Source organism: Echinops telfairi, unplaced genomic scaffold (assembly GCF_000313985.2).
Source record: "Echinops telfairi isolate 266 unplaced genomic scaffold, ASM31398v2 ScPeMD7_2291;HRSCAF=2852, whole genome shotgun sequence".
NCBI classification, from domain to species: domain Eukaryota; kingdom Metazoa; phylum Chordata; class Mammalia; order Afrosoricida; family Tenrecidae; genus Echinops; species Echinops telfairi.
Genome location: NW_022106189.1, coordinates 16,490,987 through 16,499,983, shown reverse-complemented (window position 1 = coordinate 16,499,983; position 8,997 = coordinate 16,490,987). Strand labels below are relative to the sequence as shown.

Below are 8,997 nucleotides of genomic sequence, written 5' to 3'. Positions count from 1 at the left end.
ATTGGATTTGGTTCAATGAGCCTCTGTTGTGGGAAGCACTGGTGGGTGGGAGGCCAAGACTGTTGAACTCCCACAGCATACCCTTCAGCAGCTTAACAGCCCAGAGGAAAGCAGATGAAAACAGGAATAGGTGAACGAGGGAGGGCAATTCTCTACCTTTGCTGTTAATACATGTATTTCTCTCACCAGTGGAAGGGCTTCCTAAAACGCCCTAGAGCATCATTTTTTGTTTCTTTTCAAAAGCATCCTTTGAGTTCGTATTAGTTTGAGTCCCCCTTGGAATTAAATCTTGAGATCATTTATTTGAGGCATCTCAAAAAATAAAGAAAAGCTTTTTGAATGAGTCAGAAAAGGGAAGGAAGTGAAAACTGCAAGTACGTATTATCAACCAAATTTCCTTGTGGGCAAATTCAGTGTAATCTCACTGGGGAACTTTGAGAAATAGTATAGAACACACGTGTACCTCAGAGTTATCCCGCATGAGAGGCAAGGGAACTATGCTATTAATACACCAACTCCTATTAGTCCTCAGGCCAGGTACACGGGGAGGCAGGGGAGCAGCATGAATTCTCCCACATGCTGGTCAGCCATGGAAATGAACTGAGAGGCTTTGCCAACCAGAGGAATCCCTCTGGCGAAAAAGAAGTCGGTGCTGGCCAAAGGTATGGCCCGGGGGCTTTGGTGTAGGGCAGGGGCACTGACTGCCTCTGCTGCAGAGCCTGACTGTGCCACGGAGTCCTTTCGGTGCTATGTTGGGAGACTGAGGACCTGTTGGCCTCTCCAAGGTCTTTTCTACCCATCTATAGCCCCAGTCCCTCTAGACTTGGTTCTCCTGTCCAAGTGCTACTCAGGCAGAGAAGCTCCTGGTTCTTTGCTTTTGGATCCAATAAAGCTGTCAGGGAATCAGAGTTTTCCCAGCAAGACCCCAGACTTAGATCGATGGGACCAAAGTAGAACCCCTTCCAAATGCCCACCAGCACCTATACTCCCGTTCTTGTCAACTCTGCCTCTGACACCCACCTCACCTGTCCGCGGACCTGACCTCGCTACCTCAGGGATGGGAAGACTGCTTCTTTCACCAGCACACAATCACCCAAAACAGTTAATTTTGCCACCGACTTCTCCATCCCAGGAGGGTATAAGGCTTCATTGTGGAAGCCCAGAAGCCAGGAAAGAGTTCTTTGTCTCTGGCTCATACTCCTCCAACCTTTTGCTACAATAAACCTACCACAGCTTACAGGGAAATCCTCAAATCGGTATCTAATCACTCTGATGTGCACCCAAGCAGCCAGAATCTGAGGCAGGTGTAGTGTGTGCCGTAATAAAGTCCCCGAGGATGTCCTTCCATTGGAGTGAAAAGTAAATCCCTTGGGAGGCTAGTAAAGAAGGGGACATTTGACCTTGACATTAAAGTCTACATGAAATCTGAAGCAGTGAAGGGAGGAAGCACCAAGTTGCCTGCGCTTAGGGGACAGGGGCTAGGGGAGGAGACAAGAGATCTGTACCCTCAAAATATCAGTGACCACGGGGGTTGGATTTCCCCCAGACTGACAACAGGGAGATGAGAGGGAGGTAGAGATGGGGAACAGAAGGGAGCAGAGAAGAAAGGAGGTGCGGGGAGTGTGAGGGGGCAAGGAGATGGAGAAAATGGGGAGAGAGGAGAAGGACGAACAAGAACATCGAAGTTAGAAGAGAAACATTAGAGACCAACCAAGTCAGGGGGATGTTTGAAGCCAGAGCATCGCCCCGCTTTCCTTCACGTGTTCAGTGTAGGCCATTCCGCAGGAAAGGGATGGTGGCCCTGCTCACAGAGGCCCCAGTTTGTGGGGTGAGAGCCCAACAAGAACTTTGGGCTGGCCGAGGCAGTCCGCGAGTCCAGGCTCCTCGCCTATAGTGGCTCTTGTGAAAAGAACTTGTGGAAGAGGACAGGAGAAAGCAGCCCACTAGGGCCCGGTTTTCTAAGAGAATTCACCAAGCAAACAGGACTAACGGCCTCAGGATGCCCTCAAGCAGAGAAGTAGTCAGAGAAGGAGGTGAGGACTGGTGATAATCACTGGGGGAGTGAAAGCTGAATCCATCCAGCGAGTTTCTTGGCTTCTCCATGCCCAACAGCGTCACGGAAAATAAAAAGTCTGAATTTTCTGGTTGTTCACACTCAGAACCAAACGTTGAGTGTTTTCGTAGCCTAGGAAAAAAAAAACAGAACTTCCAAATATCCGGCTTTTACAGCACAGAACCCTTCGCTCTGCTCCGCGAATAATATTTAGTAATGCGATGGCTCCATCTACAGCCCGGAGAAAGAGAAACTGCGCTAGATGTCTCCCTGAGTTTAAGGGTTCATTGCAATTACGGCTCATAGAGCCCGCTCCTCTATCTGCAGCTGTTCTTTCCAAGCAGACTTGGAACCGCGCTGGGATTTATTTCAGACTTTGTCGACAGCAGCAGCTGTTCAGACTATACTGGTACCCTTTTGGCCAAAATTGGTTTGAAGTTTCTATTTTAAACCACTGCTGCAAATGAAACGAGTTAATCCCTTCTCCTTTTTTTTTTCTATTTTAACAATGAAACAAATAGAAGCCCTTAAAATAACAAAAGTGCATTTCCTTCCATTCATTCAACAAATATTTAATTACTACCTACTATGTCTCAGGGTCTATATTAAGTACAACAAATCTGATCTAAATCCATCCCATAATTTAGCCACCAGAGAGTAATTTTTCTCTCGCTTTTGTTCATGTGAGCATTTTCAAATGGGTCAACAAAGATACAGGAGACGGGCCAAACCCCACTGACTGTAGAGCTGGAGGCTGGGAAACCCAACTGGATGGCACCCAACAGTAGCAACAACAATACGAGACAGAAGGGACCTGATGGCAGTGGATGGTTAATTGGGATGCACACGACTCACTGCCACTGAGTCAACATGCCAACTCCTAGCAATCCTATGGGACAGGCTAGAAATGTCCTTGTGAGTTCCCAATACCCTTCATGGAATAGAAATCCCTGTCTGTCTCCCTCAGAGCAGCTGGGGGTTTTGAACAGCTGACCCTGAGGGTCACAGCTCAACATGTAACAACTCTGTTACCATAATCATTACATTAAAAAAAGGTAGACATTATTTTTTATGCCAGTTTTTTAGGTTTACAGAAAAAAATGTGCCAAAGTATATAAAGTGTCCATATAGCTCTTATTCCCCTTACACACACTTTCACCTATTATTAATATCTTGCAAAAGCACGGTTATAACATGTATATAAAGACAAAACTACTTCAAGTCCAGGTTGAATTGTTATCACTGGTTTCTTTGGTTGGTAGGATTATGAATGACTTAAACAAATAGACTTATTCCTCACTTATTGACTATCCACTATTTCTGTAGCAAGGAAAATGTCTTTCTCCAGGGATTGCTATCTCCTGACAACAAGTCTGAAGACTGTAAGATGAAGTCTCACCATCTTTGCCTCTAAGGAACACTCTGTACTTCTTCCAAGACAGATTTGTTTGTCCTTTAAGCAGTCCGTGGTCCTTTCAATGCTCTTTGCCAGCACAATTCAAACTTACGGATTCTTCTTCTGTCATCCTTATTCAATGTCCACACGGATCTGAGGCAATGGACAATACCATGGCTTAGGTCAGGTGTACTTTAGTCTTCAAAGAAACATCCTTGCTTTTCAATGCTCTAAAGAGGTCTTGTGCAGCAGATTTACCTAATGCAATAGGTCTTGTGATCTCTCGATTGCTCTTCCAAGAGCACTGATGGTGAAGCAAGCAACCTGACATCCTTCATTTTCATCAGCAAGTGTCTCAAGTTCGCCTCATTTTCAGGAAGCCAGGTTGTGTCATCTGCATATCTCAGGTCATTAATAAGCCTTCCTCCAATCCTGATGTCACATTCTTCTTCCTATAGTCCAGCTTCTCTGATCATTGAGTCAATGCCAGGTTCTAGCGGCCCTACAGGACAGGGTAGCATACAGATTGACTAACTATGGTGAGAGCTTATAACCCTGACACACACCTTTCCTGATTTTAAACTATGCCTTATCCCTTTGTTCTGTTCATACAGCTTCTTGATCCATGTTTAAGTTCTGCAAGAGCACAGTGAAATATTCTGGAATTCCCATTCTTCTCGAGGCTATCTATAGTCTGTTATGATTCACACGTCAAATCCGTTGGCATTTGTCGATGAAACACAAATACATGTCTTTCTGGTATTCTTTGCTTTGAGCCAAGATCCATCTGACATCAGCAATAACATCTCTTGTTCCTTGTCCTCGTCTAAATCTGGCCTGAACCTCTGACAGTTGACTATGTACTGCTACAACCTTTGTTGTATTATCTGCAGCAAAATTTTACTTGCATGTGATTCTGACCCACAGCACACCTATGTGGCAGAGCAGAATTGCTCCCTAATGTTTTCAAAGGTGTAAATCTTTACAGGAGCAGAAAACCACATCTTTCTTCTGTGGAGCAGCTGGTGGGCTCAAACCACCAACCTTTCCATTAGCAGCCTGACAAGTAACCCACTATGCCACCAAGGCTCCTTCCATGTCATTTTCCATGTCACTACATAGTCTTCAAGGTGCCCTTGAATTCAGTAGTTATGCACTTAGCTTCTCACTGAAAGATTGTTGGTTCAAACCCACCCACTTTCCTCTTGCTCTGCAGAACAAAGTTCTTCTGATCTGCTTCCCCAATGACCACAGCCTAGAAAGCCCTATGGACAGTTCTCTGTCACATGGGGTTGTCATGAGTAGCAGTAATTTGGTAGCACCTAACAGCAATGATTATAAGACCCCTGGTGGTGTAGTGGTTACACATTGGGCTGTGATCCACACGGTCGGCAGTTTGAAACCACTAGCAGCTCCGAGGGAGAAAGACTAGGCTTTCTACTCCTGTAAACAATCACAAGCTCAGAAGCCCACAGGGGGTCATTATGAGTTAGCATTGACTTGATGGCAATGAGTTAGCTTCTTTTTTTAACAGCAGCGATTACGAATGACTGCAGGGTATTTTTTATGTGAACATGCCACAGTTTATTCCATACATGATTCCCATTTTCTAAATGCTAAGCTTTGTACAGATGACATTCCTCAAGATAAAAAGGCCCTTAGTGTTGGATCTACTGGATCACAAAGGGTGTGCATGTGCAGAGGCTCTGAGAATTATAGTGAGTTGCCTTTCAGGACCCACTCCCTAGAATTTCACCTGATACCTGAACCAAAATCTAACTTCAGCAGTCCTGACGATTCCCTTTCCAGAAAGAGTTCAGCGGGATGGAAGTGCTATCTTCAGTACTTAGGGTGACTTGGTACAGCCTCAGAGTTGGAGCTGCTAAGAGTGGCTGTGGAGGGAGGGGTCAGCTCAGAATATTACTATGTCTTGAAAATGTCTTCACCTCTTAGGTGATTGAGACTGAGATGCCTCTGGGAAAAGATGTAGCACGACAAAAATTGGTATGAAGTTAGTGAAGAAAGCATTTTTCAAGAGCTCTGTAGATTAAGAATGATAGAATCACTGCTTCACACTCCGTTGCCCAAAGCCCACCGTTTGCCATGATGCATTCCATCCCTGGTTCGTTGTTTCTTCTTCTACACCCTGACCACAGTTTGTTCCCACAGATCCTTTGCCATAACCTTCTGTTTTGTAGATTGAGCTTGGTTTCCCTGGAGCTCTCACAGTATGTTTGATCTTGACAAAAGTCTTATTTCCCCTCAAATGTGAGATGTGACCCAGGCACCCCACATAGCGGGTTAGGAAGGATTGGAGATTTTTTTTAATAAAAACATTTTTCACATTAACTTTCAAATATTAAGGTTTTATGGGCAGAGAACAAGTAAAGCCATGGCAAAAGCAGAGATTACAAGAATTAAATTGCACAGCAAAAGTAATTTCAGTTTGGTTAGTTCTCAGGAGGGCTTGGACTGGTCGGTTTGGGGATGGAAAAAGAGTGCGCAGAGAAGTCAAACCGGTGGTCCTGAGTTGGAGAGCTGTAAATGAAGATTTCTGGTACAAGGAAAAGAAGAATCCTAGAGATTTTTTCCCCAGAAGTCTTGGGGTGCATTAATATTGCATAAGGCAAAAATGGAAAGTTTGGGAAACCAAAGCCACCCCAATCTGAAGAGATAGGGATGGAATGGAAACTGAGGAACCACCTACATCAGTTGAAGTCACCTCAGGTGTCCAACCCACAAAGAGCAACATCCTTCAGAGTCCACTAGGAAAACAGTTGCATCAGAGAGCCCAGAAGTCCTTCCGCTAGGGAAAATTCCCACTGAAAAAAGTGGAAGTTGGCGCTGTGAGAATATTTATCCCCACAGCTTCTAAAACCCACGATATCCCTAACAGAAATGCCAAGGTTAATGCCAATGTCTCTGGGACATCATAAAGGAGAATCCTTGGTCTGTCAGAGGGACTTGTAGAACCTAGAAAACAACTATCTGAAGTAAAGAATGTATTGGAAATGTTCAGGAACTCTAAAAAAAGGATGTTACTACATGACAAAGAAGATCTTTCAAACCAGCTCTGAGTTCAGATAGAGGTAAATAATGAGTTTAAAAGTTTAACAGTGCTGCCCAAAACCCACCTGTAAGATCATTGGACAGTCCCTCACAGGGCCACACAGAAGCGATGATATATCCAGGGTGAAGTACAGCACTGATGGAACACATAACTATCCTCCAGTTCTTTAATATTTCCTCCGCCCCACTATTATGGCCTTAGTTCTGCCTCATTAATCTTGCCAGACCTGGGTGTGTACACTTGTACAATCCAGATCTCTTGATGCACAAAATCCAAAATAGATAAAACCCTAAGAAACAGTAATGGGAGTAACGATTCCCTGAGAGCATGGGAGGAGGGGGCAGGGAAGGAGGATCTGACAGCAATGATGAATGCATAACCTCACTCGAGGGGAACTAACAACAGAATTGTAGGTGAATTGATACATTGGGTGGTGTAAGATATAGCAATAATAATAATAATAATATATTAAGGGTCCATGGGGGTGTAGGGTGGGGAGGGAGGGGAGAAAGTGGAGCTGATATTAAAGAGTTCAAGAAGAAAGAAAATGTATTGAAAATGATGATGATAACAATTGTACAATTATGCTTGATCTAATGGAGCCATGGATTGCAATAATATCTGTAAGAGCTCCTAATAAAATGTTTAAAAAATAGTAAATAAGTAAAAGTTAAAAGTTGCTGGTGGCTTCTGTTTGGAATGATCTTCAGTCTCACTTTGAATGTCTAGCCCATGAAAAACAGCTTATCTTTAAAAAATGAAGGCTTATGTCGAAGCCCAGCTAGATTGCTGAACAATTAGAGCACACATCAATATGGCGTGTGATGTCTGGTGGAGTAAATTCCTTGCAAGCATGAGCATGGCAGATGAGTTAAGCAATGCCCGAACAGTTTTACAGCATCAAAGCTGGGGTGCAGAGTGCTCTACAAGATCTCCTGAGTGAACGGGAACAGTTCCATCAGGAAATTATTGGAAGAAATCACTCTCCTTGCCTTGGGGAAGGGAGTAAACTTATTATCCGAATGTGCAGCCCCATAGCCCAGCAGAAGTAGCATCAACAGATGTCAAGTTGGCAAAGGCAATGGAGTCTCATCTTCTTGGAAAGGTTGGCACTAACAGTCAAAAGAAGGTTGTTTTTGTTGGTTGGTGTTTTGTAGTACTCAAGCGGAAAAAATGGCTGAAACAAGTCTATGAATTTTGGATCCAGAACAGAAATGTCACTTGATAAGCCATTTTCGGAGTCTTCATCAACATTTTACTTGTTACAAAGAAGAACATTGGACATTTTCATCCCTATACTAAATATGAAACTATAACTTTAAATTGCTGCAATCACTGTCAGAGACCACATTTACCTTTATCATTCACTATCCTGGAGTTGTGCTACAGGCATGTGCCTATTACCCAAACAATATTATTTTCTGGGAGCTAGAATTCTTATTATACTAGAAGGTATTACTTTCTTTTTCAATAATATATTTCCAAAGTCTGTTGGTCTCCAAAATGCCCATCCTCGGGAAAGGAGTAAAACAAAGTAAATATATGCCTACTACAGAATACATTTCAAGCGATACTCCTATACTTCTCTTACAGGACTCTTAAAAACTTCTATTATGGATAGAAATTCTCTCTCACCTTCCCAAGGTCTTGAACTCTTATTTGTCTTGCTAGATATTTTAACCAGTGGTTCTCAACCGGTGAGTCACGACCCCTTTGGGGGTTGAATGACCCTTTCACAAGGGTCACCTGATTCATAACAGTAGCAAAATTACAATGATGATGTACCAATGAAAATAATTTTATGGTTGGGGTGGGGGGGTCACCACAACATGAGGAACTGTATGAAAGGGTCATGGAATTAGAAAGGTTGGGAACCACTGCTTCATACCAAGGTTTGATTTTTGGTGCTCTAATGCAGGAATTGGCAAGCTATAGCCATGGGCCACAGATGTATTCATCTACTAATTTATGTGTGATTCTTTTGCACTTACATCAGCAGAGTTGAGTAGATCTAATAGATCTTGTATTGTCTCTGGACCCAAAAATATATAATATCTGGCCCTTTGCAGAAAAGTTTTTCCGATCCCACTCTTAAGTAATAACAGGTGAAGGAAGTTTCTTTCCTTTTTTGGTGATCTTGTGTGTGTGTGTGTGTGTGTGTGTGTGTGTGTGTGTGTGTGAGAGAGAGAGAGAGAGAGAGAGAGAGAGAGAGAGAAAGAGAGAGAGAGAGGTGGGCTACAACAGTGGAACTAATCCTTGAAAAATAAATGCCATCTTTTAGGAAAGGACTCCTGGTGTAAAGGAGGCGTGTTGGTGCTTCAAACCCCCCAGTGGCTTTTCAGGAGAAAGCTGAAGGCCACTGCTCCCATAAAGCTGTACAGTCTTAGGAAACCCACTGAGCAGTCCTACTTCGTCCCTTACGGGTCGGTCGCTGTGAGTCAGAACCAACTCACTGACAGTGAATTTTGCTTTGGTGTT

At 43.6% G+C, this 8,997-nt stretch overlaps 1 pseudogene; it reads left to right on the top strand.

Moving 5' to 3' along the window:
• Positions 1 to 576: 576 nt before the first annotated feature.
• Positions 577 to 7,951, top strand: LOC101662659 (annotated as a pseudogene).
• Positions 7,952 to 8,997: the final 1,046 nt, after the last annotated feature.